The sequence below is a fragment of the Plutella xylostella genome, chromosome 8, assembly GCF_932276165.1.
Source record: "Plutella xylostella chromosome 8, ilPluXylo3.1, whole genome shotgun sequence".
NCBI classification, from domain to species: domain Eukaryota; kingdom Metazoa; phylum Arthropoda; class Insecta; order Lepidoptera; family Plutellidae; genus Plutella; species Plutella xylostella.
Window position 1 is genome coordinate 8,683,917 of NC_063988.1, and position 13,803 is coordinate 8,697,719.

Sequence of the window (13,803 nt, forward strand, 5' to 3'; positions counted from 1 at the left end):
GAGTAGTTTACTATGGTTATTAAGTTGAATTATGGGACACCATGTATACTGTTTGTCATCGACATGCTAACAAGACGAATGCAGCCTGAGAGGGATCAGGTTTCTCTATCCGAAACTGTACTTAGCTACTGAAATTCAAAACATTATATTCGTGAGTGAGCCCGCAAACTTGCCTCAATGAGATTCACGCTGTCACAGGCGCGGCTTTATCTGTCAGCTGTCTAATCTGTGATCTCACTTGTGTGTGTGTGTGTGTGAGTGTGTGTGAGTGTGTGTGAGAGAGAGAGACAGGTGGCCTGTTATGAATCTTATGGAATATGAAACACATTATAGGTTTCTATGAGTTACGTGCGACGAATATAGTGAATGTTGCATCTAAGCGTCGAGGCTTGTTTGGAGACCAAGATTAAATTGCATTTTTTTAAATTAATAATGGTACGAACGAAGAATTAACGCGTTCAACTAACGCGGGCGGTATGACACTACAGAACAGATAATTTGGATACAATGATGATGAAGGCCTCCACGACGTGTTCGTCGACGGAGATACCTTGAATTTGGATACACCCAGTCATACACGCTAAACTTAGTTTTAAAACAGTGCCTTTTTTTGTTTCACTACTCAAAACAAAAACCAAAAATGCTGATTTGCGATGTGCATGCAGGAACCAATAGCACACGAGTATTTATCTCAAGAATCGCTTCCGTATTTTCCAATTCAAACTGTTTCCAGTTCAACTGATTCGAGGGACTTAGGCGTAGGAACGTGGACACAGGGGGGCTTACAGGTTGTTGATGCTTTCAGCAATATCGTAACACTAAGAGGTGGACTGTGTGGATTTGCAAAAGCGATGTTTGGAACGCGGCCTGAGCCCTGATTCTCATATGTACAAAATTGATACCATTGAGTCGCAGCCAGACCATAATCTCCAGAAACAACACTAAAGTCTGTCTTTTAATCGCAGATACTAAATTGACACCTGCAACAGTAGATTGTCCCGCGATTAAGTGACGTGTCATTATATATATTGGAATAATTGAACCTACAGGCATTTTAATAATTGTCTATTTATTTATATTCTGCAAATGAAATAGGTAGAACTATATTTTTAATTTGTTTAACAAATATAATGATTTAACATTATATAACATATATAATGTCCATGGTGTGGCATTATTTTTCGCTTTGAAACTTCCTACAATATTATTTTTATAAGATCATCGATGGTAAGTTTGGAAGACCAACCCTGTCTCTGCTAAACAACATGACCACAACACTCTGTCCCGGGCAAGACTTCACGAAAGTTCCACACAAGCCACGGATATGGCTATTTGGTACATTCTGCCCCGGATTAAACATTAAGCAGTGCGGTCACTCTAAACTAAGTGCTAAGTGGTTAGTGAAATAGCGCACAGTGTGATAGCTTTAGCTCTTGTGCTCGGAACTAGTAAAACTTCTTGAATTCCCAACTTTCCTCCCGACTCGCAAAGAGGAAAGTTTTCGGGCGAAAATAAAGTGTTGAATTCACACGCTTTGCATACTGCGTTTATGGTATAATTTTGTATAAGGACTTCATTTTATGTAAATTAAAAATAACATAAATAACATATTATGAACCGAAGACTAAAGATGGTTCTAGTTTAAACCCGGCTTAAGACTACTGACTTGCAGGAATGCTCTGAACTATAATCGGTTCTAAGCCTGCTTCTATGTTTCATCTTCGTTTAATAATAAGGTATATTTTTTGGCACTCAGTGTTTAAACCACTTCCCATTAAACCATTTATTCATTGTGATTGTGAGTCGTTGCAGATCCTTAGGTAGGTACATCGTGTAAATAAGAAGAAATAAATAAATACAGAGCATACCTAAATCTAAGTTTCGTCAAACTCCGCATCATAACAAATATCTGTGGCCATCGTTGAAATATTCAAACTATTCGAGTACCGAGCCAGAGCATCACGTAAAACGGATCAGGGGTGTATCTTGGCAATACGCTAAAACGTTCAATTCGCCTCATTCGAATTCAGGTCTTGTCAACAGAATACACCCCCGAAATCTGCCTGTTTTCTGTCTGACCTAGCAATGTAATCCAGTTCTGGGGAATGGGCTTAGTTAATCCTAATAATCCTCAAACAGTGTAACGCTTAAAACGTTGACATGAAAATGTAATTAATTTTAAAGGGAATTTTATTTTAGGATAGCATTTACGTATACTTTTGTACGAAGGAGATTAAGTAAACATTTTTGATGGACTCTAATATATCTATTTTTTCCTATATACCTAAGTATAAACAAAATCCATGTGTAGTTGTAAAGCCGGAAATAATCACAAGCTCCCATTTCAGTCACAGCAGGGGGTTACTCTAGCTTACTCAAGGTTTTCTCTAAATTGACGAACGTACGAACGAGAATTGTCACTCAATCGCTCGCTTAATACAACGAGATAGAGCAGTAAGTAAGTAGTTCGTCCGTTCGTCGATTTAGAGAGTGACCCCCTGCCACTGCTGCGTTCTAACTTGTTGCATTAAATGCACGCCAGCTCACAGTTCGTTCCTATTTGTAGCTGTAGTAACCCCCCTGAGCCCAGCAATCACGGCCGGCCATCGGCAGTTCAGCAGTTCTATGAAATAAGGCTCACTATTCAGAACATAAAGCAGTTCTAAAACGATATGGATATTTATTTATGGGACGACCGTCATTCCATTCCTTGTGCAGTGTCTAAAGGTAAGCGGTACCTATCGGTATCATTTATTTATTCATAAACACAAGGTGTATTTAAAATTCTTATAACTCAACATAATTTATGTAACCTATCACACATGCATTAAAAGATCTGATAAACAAAAGTAAAAATAAATTTAAATTATTAATAAAATGAATGTCCAAATAAAAAAAAAATTAAAAACTATGTCTATCACACATGCATTAAAAGGTCTCATAAACAAAAGTAAAAATAAATTTAAATTATTAATAAAATTAATGTAAATAAACTTAATGTCGTACGTATCGCACCAAACGGATGGTCATAAATGTATGAAGAAACGGCGTCAGCGTGGCATCACTAATATTATAAATGCGAAAGTAACTGTGTCTGTCTGTCTGTCTGTCTGTCTGTCTGTCTGTCTGTTACTCTTTCACGCCAAAACTACTGAACGGATTTGAATGAAGTTTGGTATACATGGTCTAGACCCTGAGAAAGAACATAGGCTACTTTTTATCCCGGAATTCCCACGGGAAAACTTTTTAAGGCGAAGCGAAGCTCGCGGGAACAGCTAGTTACTTATATTTGTGCTATCGTGTCTGAAACTCTTTGATGCACTGAATACCGATGTTAATGCAACGTTATTCGTTTTTACGTCAGAGTCGATCAAAGTTATCGGTAGTGCGAAAAAAGTTATTAAAAGTTACCGGAAATTAGTCCGAGTTTTCCGTTTTTATAATATGGGCCGGGTGACTACTACTATCTTTCTACAGGGAGTTGAATGAGGAAGGAAGGTATATTAAGCTGATAGGGCGTGGTATAGTGGCTCTGGGAATAATTCGTGAAAATGAAATGTGGATTTTCATAACTACTTAATACTTACAACAAAAACAGCACAGAATTATCAAATACTGATTTACTCCATTTCAGCTTACTCTAAGCGTTTGTATTTATAACGTTCGTAAATTGCAAAATCCTATACTAGACGTATTATACCAACGCCGCAAAAGAATGCATTTATAACTAAAGCAGACAAGACAAAATCGACCAGAGAGCAGCTATGAATAAGATTGATGGCGTGTCACATCTGATCGAGCGACCAGAAGGGCTAGTACGGGGCGCATTTAAGACGTGACAGTTTTGCATCGCGCTCACTCACATCGCGCAGTCTCAAGAGCGAGCGCGATGCAAAACTCTTGTCACGTCTTAAATGCTCCCCGTGCTACAGGGCAAGGAATAACTGACGCGGCGGTGGAACCGGAAGGGTAGTTGATAAGTGTGCGGAAGGGTGCATGTATTTATAAGATACTAGGTGTTCATGCGAGCTTCGCTTCGCCTTAAAAAGTTTTCCCGTTTGAATTCCGCGTTACAAAGTAGCCTATGTGATAATTCAGGGTGTCGACTAACTCGATACCAAATTTCGTTAAAATCGGTTCAGCCGTTTTGACGTGAAGAAGTCACAAACATACACACTCACAAAATTTCGCTTATAATATTAAAGTAGAATACACTGGCAAGCAACATTTACTATGCTACCACAAAAAAACTTTAAACACTGTTTAAATAGTGTTTAAAACGAAATTTGACATATTTTGTAGGCGTTTGACAGCGCTAAGCATCTGTTAAATACTGTCTAAGTTTTTGTGGTAAGGCCCTTATAGTTGGTTATATGCGCTGTTAAATTTACTTCAATGTTGTAGAAGACGTCATTAAGCAAGTTTATTTAATACTAACAATCCTTATGTCAATTAATCCTAATGAGACCTAATCGGGTAAACCGTTTTTGAGATAAAACACGTAGTTGGGTGACAGTTGCCCTTGTACAATGGATACCGACGTAAATGAAACGAAATTTAATAAAACCACACCTACCTAATAATAATATCGCTTAACCGTATTTATAAATACATAATAATAATCCTCCCTGACTTATCAATGTATCCATCTAAAATGGTAAAAAAAAGTTATGTGACGAACCCTTGAAGTAATTTGTATGTGACTTTTTAGGATTTATTACATAATAAATAATAAATACCTTGAGATGATCGAAGACCTTGAGTTCTCCAGCCTGACGAGACAACGACGTAGCATATTGTAAGGGTGATGACAAATCCGATAAAATCTTCCCGATCACACAAACTTCTGGTTCATGCATAAAAATTTGCACAAATTTAATGCCTATCAGCTTGTAGGTACTGATATTTTATCACAGAATACACAATATTAATTTCACATTCTCAATAACTAACCGGCGGCCGAGGTAAAGACCGAACTACAGCAAAAAACCGTGATCTAAAACTACCGTACAAAACTTCGAAATTTCAAGATACCCGCTTGTATTAATATTAAAATATTAGATGACTTCAATCAATTAAGTAGTGACCATGTATGTAGTGACAATAATCTTCGGTTCTTATAATTTCTCACAATAAAACTAAATTAACATTAAGGAAAATAAAATTATGGAACAATCTGAAACAAAAACTATTTCATTGTAAAGTAGTAAAACACATACTTTACCATAATACAAATACACTTTTGAAAGTTCCTGATAAAATGCTGTATACCTAGTCGTACCTACCAATATTCCTAATTTATTTTTAGCATCGCCATTGCCCCACCAAGCAGTATTTTGTTTACTGCTCAGAGTGTGATGGATGTTTCTTATCTCGAGGTGCAAGCAAACCCTCCCCTGCCTGAAATATGGACCGTACTCTGAACACCTATTCTGGTAAATAGTCTCAATATCAGTCGGGTGCCGTCTTGCAGCGGGGCAACAAGAGTTTTTTTTTTTTTATGAGACTCAAATTTAAATCGATTTCAGCGCTATGTAGATGTTAAAATTCATACATTATTCGCGCCGTTACTCCATACATTTGTGTTATGACAATCCATTTGGTGCGATACATACGATACCAAGATGGACGCTTACCTTTATCCAGATACTTAGGTACGATGAATTCATTTTTGCCGAGTTGCAGAAAGGGACTTTAAGCTAATGGCGACATTAAATATATATATATATATATATATATATCGACATTAGCTTAAAGTCCCTTTCTGCAACTCTATATATATATATCTATATATATATCGACATTAGCTTAAAGTCCCTTTCTGCAACTCGGCAAGTGTTAGTCTCCCAACTTCACCTCTTTCTAAGGACCGGGTAGCATGTCATTGCTTTAGTGCCTATTTCTCCATAGTCGGTTATCTAACCGACCAGGAACCAATCATTAATTATACGTCATCTCTATATAAAATTATTGACAGATTTGTGTCAAAAGTCAACCACTACTCCCTGGTTATGCACTAACCGACTATGGAGAAATTGGCACTTAGACTATGAAATTAGCGACTCTTTTGTTGCGGACAGCGAAGAATCCGTCCCCCTCGCACGCACACTTCCTTTCTCTTTCCCACCCGTGCGATGCTCTGATTGGCCGAGCGCGGCGCTCGTTGAAACAATAGCGAGCGCCCATTGTCTCAAGCGCTCGGCCAAGTATAAAGGGAGGCCATTTTGGCTGGAAAAATCAGTCGCAGTCCAACAGCCACCGGGAACACCAGCCTCAAGAAGCCTCCAGAAACCTGAAGAAACCTCAAGCTCTCTCAAGAAGCTTGAAGCTGCTCCGAGGAAAAACCGGGCAAACGTCCGGCCCGCTGCAACGCCCACCGCCGCGACACCCGTCGCAGCTGCTGGGACTTCCGCGACCCCGCGGAATCAACGACTCCCGCGACCCCGCGGAAACCGCGGAATCCGCGACTCCCGCGGCGCCACCGCCGCCGCCGCTGACGTCACGCCGCTGCCGCCACCGCCGCCGCCGCTGACGTCACGCCGCTGCCGCCACCGCCGCCGCCGCCACCGCCGCCGCCGCTGACGTCACGCCGCTGTCGCCACCGCCGCCGCAGCTGACGTCACGCCTCTGACGTCACGCCGCTGCCGCCACCGCCGCCGCAGCTGACGTCACACCTCTGACGTCACGCCGCTGCCGCCACCGCCGCCGCAGCTGACGTCACACCTCTGACGTCACGCCGCTGCCGCCACCGCCGCCGCCGCTGACGTCACGCCGCTGCTGGCGCCATCGCCACGGCCACTGCACACTTCGCTGGTCCGGGTCGAGCCGGCACCGCCGCTCCCCGGCCCCCTATCTCGGAAGTGCAAAGTGATGTGAATAAACTGTGACATAGACACTGGTATATGTGAAGTTAACTGTGACATGGACACTAGTGAAAGTGATTAACTGTGATATGGACACCCGTCTTTTAGTGAACCTTTTTAACTGTTGTTTATGTGTGCTAACCTTTGTGTGTACAGTGTGTTTTGATTGTTCGTGTAAATAAATTCCTCTTGTTGGGGAAAGTGAAATCGAAACGGTTTTTCTTTTATTCCGCCTCAGTCCATTTCTGTCCTCAACAGTTTGGTCCTTCGAGCCGGATAGAGTCAGTGAAGTGTCAGTGAAGTTTCGTGAAGTGCAGTGAAGTTTAAAAATGGTGGTGACACGCTCGCAGAACGGTGATCGTCCGATCCCTCCAACTCGGGTGTTCGACGAGCCGCCAGCTTCACCTTCCATCACCACGGACTCTGTCGCCCCATCCACGGTGGCGCTTTCCGCGCCATCGTTCCTGCCAGCCGTATCCTCCACGGCTACTCCATCCACGGCCGCACCCGCGGTTTCATTCCCCCTCGCCGGGCCGTCTGACGCACCGCTCTACCGCCCTATGGTAGTCGGTCGCGAGACGGGGCCGCGAGGGACCTCCGTCGCCCATTCCGACGTGTCCTCACGCATGCGCCTGGCCCAGATCGCTGCAGATGAGCAGCTCACCCAGCTGGCGCGAGCTAAGCTTCAGATCGAACGTAAAGAAATCGAGCTGCAAGAAGCGCAAGTTCAGCGCCGCCTCGCGCTCGACATGGAAGAACTGAGCAGCCAAGGCAGTGTCCGCGGTGCGAACAGTGTTTGTGCCGCAGAGGCCTTGGACGACTGGGTGAACCAGACAACAGTTAATGTTAGTGAACGTCGTGATGCTAACTATTCGCGTCGCGACGCTGAAGTGAGTGACACAGTGAATGTTAATGTAACAGTGAGTGAAAGTGAACGTCGCGACGCCAGTGCCCACTATGCGCGCCGCGACAATATTCCAGTGCATGTGAGTGAAAGTGAACGTCGCGACGCCAGTGCCCACTATGTGCGCCGCGACAATATCCCAGTGCTTGTGAGTGAAAGTGAACGTCGCGACGCCAGTGCCCACTATGTGCGCCGCGACAATATTCCAGTCCATGTGAACGAAAGTGAACGTCGCGACGCCAGTGCCCACTATGTGCGCCGCGACAATATCCCAGTGCTTGTGAATGACAGTGAACGTCGCGACGCCAGTGCCCACTATGTGCGCCGCGACGATGTACCAGTGCCAGTGAATGTGCGTGAACATCGTGAGGAGTGTTATGGTTCCCGCCCCGCCTGTGCTCCACCACTGACTCAAGCCGACGCCGGGCCCAGAATGGGCTACGCCTCCTACCCCACGTTCCCGCAAGTTTTCCCGGGTGAGTTCCCCACTTTCACTGGTAACGATGGAGCCGGAGTTGGATGGCTGCAATTCCGCGCCGCAGTCACCGACGCAGAAAGAATGTACGGGCTCACCCGGTATGAACTTATTACTAAGCTCCGCCGCTGCATACGGGGGGAGGCGAGTCGCAATATCGACTATCTGTTGCTGAAGGACGACGCTGACCCGTATGAGGTACTATCTTACCTAGAGATGGAATACGGATGTCCGGAGTTTTTCATAGATACCGCTCTGACCCGGCTACATTCCCTGCGCGCACTGAAGGCGCAGGCGTCTTCTAAGGACATTTCCTCCTTTGCATCCACCGTGTGTCGTGTAGAGCATACATTGAGAACGCAAGACAACGACCACGTAACTCGTTGACTTGTTATGGGGAGACTAAGGTGGAATGTCACCAAACGCTAAGCGTATTTAGTAGCCTGTCTGTACGTATACGTCTTCTGTCAGTTAGTACAAAATGTATTTAAAATTTGATTTAAATACTTTTTTATATACGTTTAGCGTTTGGTAAAAGTGACCCTTAAAGTTTAACAAAAAAAATATTCCTAGGTAGGTACTTTATTTGTTTAATAGTTATGTTGATCAAAAACACACACAAAGATAGTTTAGCTTTGATACCAAGTATACGTTTTTTATTAAGTCCACCTTTTGTACACTCATGTTATATTTGTGCAATAAAGCATTAAATAAATAAAAAAGTAAGTAAAGCTTTGCAAAGCTTAGTATAGTTAAGTATGTACTTATGATTGCAATGTGTAGGTTGATCTGCCTTATTTAAATACATAAATAAATATATCAGCAAAGCTCAGATGCTACTTTCTATCCCCGAATATCCAGGGGAAAATCGTCTAAGACAGCGAAGCTCGCGAAAACCCTAGCATAGTAACTCACGGGCAATGAAAAATTTCCACTCACAAAATGCCAACACCAAACAACCTTAATTTTTTCAAACAACTAATTTCAAATTTTAACCAAATTTAGTAGGTAATATCCTGATGATCCGTTAAGTGTACTTCAATGTTGCAGAAGGCGTCATTAAGCTAGCCTTTTCCGTTTAGGAGTAATTTGGTGTTTTTCTCAGTGGAAGCATTTCTTTGCCCGTGAGTTTACTTAGGTATATCTACTTACAGAATCCAGTACAGCCTGATCGCCTGGCCAGTATCGGGGCTGTGCAGAAAATTGCTCCATTTCCTGTCTATTATCCGAACCATTTTTGCAGCGCCTCAGTAATATGCGACCTTAGATTAACAATACGAAAAAGATGGTATGTTCCATACAAAAACAAAGAAAAAACTGTCCGCATTTTGCTTACTGTCAAATCGATTTAAGTTCACTTTATTGACAAGATGACCACCCTTGTAACAATAAGTAAAGTCACAATAGTCTTCTTCAACCCTACTTATTCAAAATAAGAGCTAAGAGGGAGAGGTGTGGTGTTAATTTGTCGAGACGTTTCTTTTTCACAGACAATCCATCTAGTTCGTATTAAATATCTTTGAGTTTTTATAATAAGTATAAGTTGCGTCATCCTAAGGAGAAACATTTAACTACCTTAATAATGAGTATGATGGTGTAACGGGATAGTTGGTCCTCAATCATGCAACGGAAATGTGAACTTAAGTACATAAGTAAATGTACTAGATAGTTATAGTTAATGAAGTTAAAATCATGAACACTCCCGCCCGTAGTTAAATCAATGATGAGGTAGACATCGAACCCACACTATATTTAAGTACGGTCATCTGCATACGTAGCTATACACTTCTGTACCTTGTCAAACTGACGAACCGTCACTGTTTCAAATAATGGATAGGCGGTTTCAGATTGACAAGGTATAAAAGTGTATAGCTACTTATGCACTACTGTCAATAGTCTATGTAGGTAGCTAGGTAGTGTCTGCTTGTTTTGACGAACACAATTTTATGTCCAACACAACTTATGTAGGTATTTGTAAATTTAATGTGCAAATAGGTGCTAGGCGCTAGTCTTAGTAATTTGTCTTTAAGCTCGATTTACATTGTGTAAATTAAGTAGAGTATCGATTTAGTTGTTTAAATATAGACAACAAGTAGGTATTCAATGGATTACTTGTCACGTAACTGTCAAACAACTTAACTTACTACTTTACTTGTCGTGACAAAACTGCCCAAGTTCGCCTACTGAAATGACAAACATCTTGAGAGCTTGCAAAATATTTATTTCTTTCATTCATTCATTCGTTAATTCACACTGATGAATTTCATCCTTTTCATCTAAGTATTGGAATCGTAAACATAGCTCGTGCGGAATGGGTCGAGCCTAGGGTATGCAATACCGCAATACGGGATCCCGTAATACCGGGATACCGGACAAAATTTTCGTTTATTTAATACCGAAATAATAATTGTAAGTTAATATATTGTTTAATTATTATTGTTTATTAACGGGGTGGTTCTGAGTGACAAAGAGTGCGTAAGCGAGTTCGCAAAGTATTTCCACTCTGTTTACAGTGTCAGTCCCCCGAAGCTCAGTGTGCAGGAGTGCTTGTCGGGTGCGGACGGCGGCGCCGACGGCGGCGCGGGGGGCGCGGGGGGCATGGAGAGTGCGGCGCGAGTGCACCTCGAGGCCAATCTGCGCGAGGCGAGCGTGGAGGCGGCGCTGCGCGCACTGCCACCCAAGACCTCGGTGGGTCCGGACGGCATCCCGCCATTCCTAGCGCGAGATTGTCGTAGTGCCTTGGCAGCCCCTCTCTGTCACATATACAACCTTTGCCTAGAAAAATCTACATTTCCTGTTAGGTGGAAGATCACTCGTGTTACACCGGTACCAAAGGGAGGTGGTGGCACGGATGTTAGCTACTACCGCCCGGTTGCGGTGCTGTCTACCTTTGCGAAGGTTTTTGAGTCGGTGTTGTTCAAATCCATATACTGCGAAATTCAATGTCATGTATCTGATGAACAGCACGGATTCCGTTCGGGTCGTAGCACTGCATCCAATCTGTTGAACTTTATAACTACTATAACGCCGTGGGTTGATCAAAGTATACAAGTAGATGCAGCCTACTTCGACTTTCGTAAGGCATTTGACTTAGTGGATAACGACGTTTTGCTGCGTAAATTGGCGAATATAGGGTGTACGCCCAAAACCCTTGAATTCTTCGCCAGCTACTTAGGAGACCGGAAACAATATGTTCAATGTGGAAGAAACGTCTCGGAACCCTATTGTACATATTCTGGGGTAAGTCAGGGCAGTAATTTGGGGCCATTACAGTTCATTATAACAATCAACGATCTGCCGAAGGTGGTGAAGTCGTCTGGTTGTTTACTTTTTGCTGATGACCTGAAACTGTTTGCGCCGGTTACTTGCGACGAGGACCGAAAACGTTTTCAGATGGATATTGATGGAGTTCTGGAATGGAGTAAAGTGAATAAGCTCGATTTCAATGTTGCAAAATGTAATATTATTAGCTTTAGTCGCAGTACCAACCCAGCTCACCATCGGTATACTCTGGGAGGCAGTCCTCTGTCGCGAGTAACATCGGTGCGTGACCTCGGGGTGAAAATGACGTCTGATCTTTCCTTCCGCGAACATGTTGGGGATATATGTAAAAAGGCGTACAAAATATTAGGATTTGCACTACGAACGGCTAGTGGGTTCAAGAGTTTTGCGGCAATAAAAACCATTTTCAACTCGCTGGTGCGCAGTAAATTGGAGTTCAATGCTGTAGTCTGGTCACCCTACGAAGCGAAGTATACACTGATGCTTGAGAAGATCCAGAATAAGTTTCTAAGATTCTATTATATGAAACTATATGGTGTTTATCCCGGGTATCCAGCGCTGTACCCAACGCTCTTTGTCCTGGGCATGGTGGATTATAATAGGTTGGAGGTTAGGCGAGATCTGACAATAGTCTCATACCTTTTCAAGTTGCTGCGAGGTAGGGAGTCAAACTCGGTCATTTTGCAGCAACTGAACCTAACGGTTCCGAGAGACTATTTGAGGCGACGTCTGAACCGAACTTTTGACGTTCCGAATGGCAGGACGAACCTCCTCCGGCAGGCTCCCCTGACCCGGGCCATACGGTTGCTCAATGCCATAGATTCTAATATCGACATATTTTACTGCTCCCTGAGTGAATTTACCAAGGCGGCTCTTTATATTATTTGTTATAAGCATGTTTGAAATGTTGTTTTTATGTTGTTATGTACCTATTTAACTACCTATTATATAAGTACTTCATATAATAAGTAAGAATGTTATAATTTTGTGACACTAAACTATTGCATTGGTGAATAACTGTCATAATAGTATTAAGTGTGTGTTAAATAAATAAATAAAAATAAATAAATAAAAATAAATAAATAAATAAAAATTTGGTCCTATCTTCTTATAGTGCCTCTCCATCATTGAAGGTTGGCAGTCAGCTCTTTGCAGCGCTCTCTATTCCTGGCTGTTTTAAATAATTCTTCCACGGTTTTTACACCGGTCCACTCTTTGATGTTGCACAGCCACGTCAATTTTTTCAATTTTGGTCCTATACGACCTTTAAACACAATATAAGCCATTTATTACAATGAAGTCTAACACCGGTATTAATACCGGAATCCCCAATATTGAAAATTTATCCGGTATTGCATACCCTAGTCGAGCCCCCGTCGCCGCCGCCGCCGCCGCCCGGCACTCGGCATTCCGCAAGATTATCGACGAACCAAGGAGGGTGCTATATCGGGACGCTTTTTCAACATATTTTTCGCAATTGAAATGATCATGGGTAGGTTTGACAATGATATCTTTATACTATACTTTGCACATAATACTATCTAATCAAGTTAATTTGTTCCAAGCTGAAGGGCCGGCAATGTCGATGAAGTGGACGCATTTGTGTGAATTTCTATGCAAAGAATACTGAATGCGATGCGTCCGTTGCGTACGACGCAGAAAGACGCAATGGATCAGTCATGAGCTTTATTAAGTTAAAATTATAAGTTATAGTTAAAACGTGTCGATTTCAGCTGCAACCGTTACTGAGCGACGTTGTCCCAACTCCCAACATCTAGCTCCATCGGAATATCAGTTGCTGCTTTTATTATTAACATTCTGTAATAACTGGCAGAGCCCATAGCCGATTCATAAATGAGAATACCAATCAATACTCCGTAATATTTCAGAGTTTATAAATAATATTCTGATTGGTTTCTTACGTCTTGTACTCGAACTTTAAGGACCATGTAAATCTTTACGTTGAGAATGAGTTGCTCTTAGGTAAGCAATTTTTTTAAAGTACCCATTTCAGTGTCCCACTGCTAGTCAAAGGCCTCCCCCTGTTTACTCCACACGTCTCTATTGTCGACCACCTGACGCCAATCCGGCAAAAATCTGCCCAGGTCGTCCCGCCATCTCCGCCTAGGTCTACCTGGGCGCCTGCGTCCGTCGCTCGGCACCCACTCGGTTAAAATTTTTGCCCACCGGTCCGGGTGCATTCGCATGACGAGGTAAGCTATATAATAAATGTTTTTTTAAGTGTCTACTTCTAATTAGTATCGAGGTTGCCTAGAAGA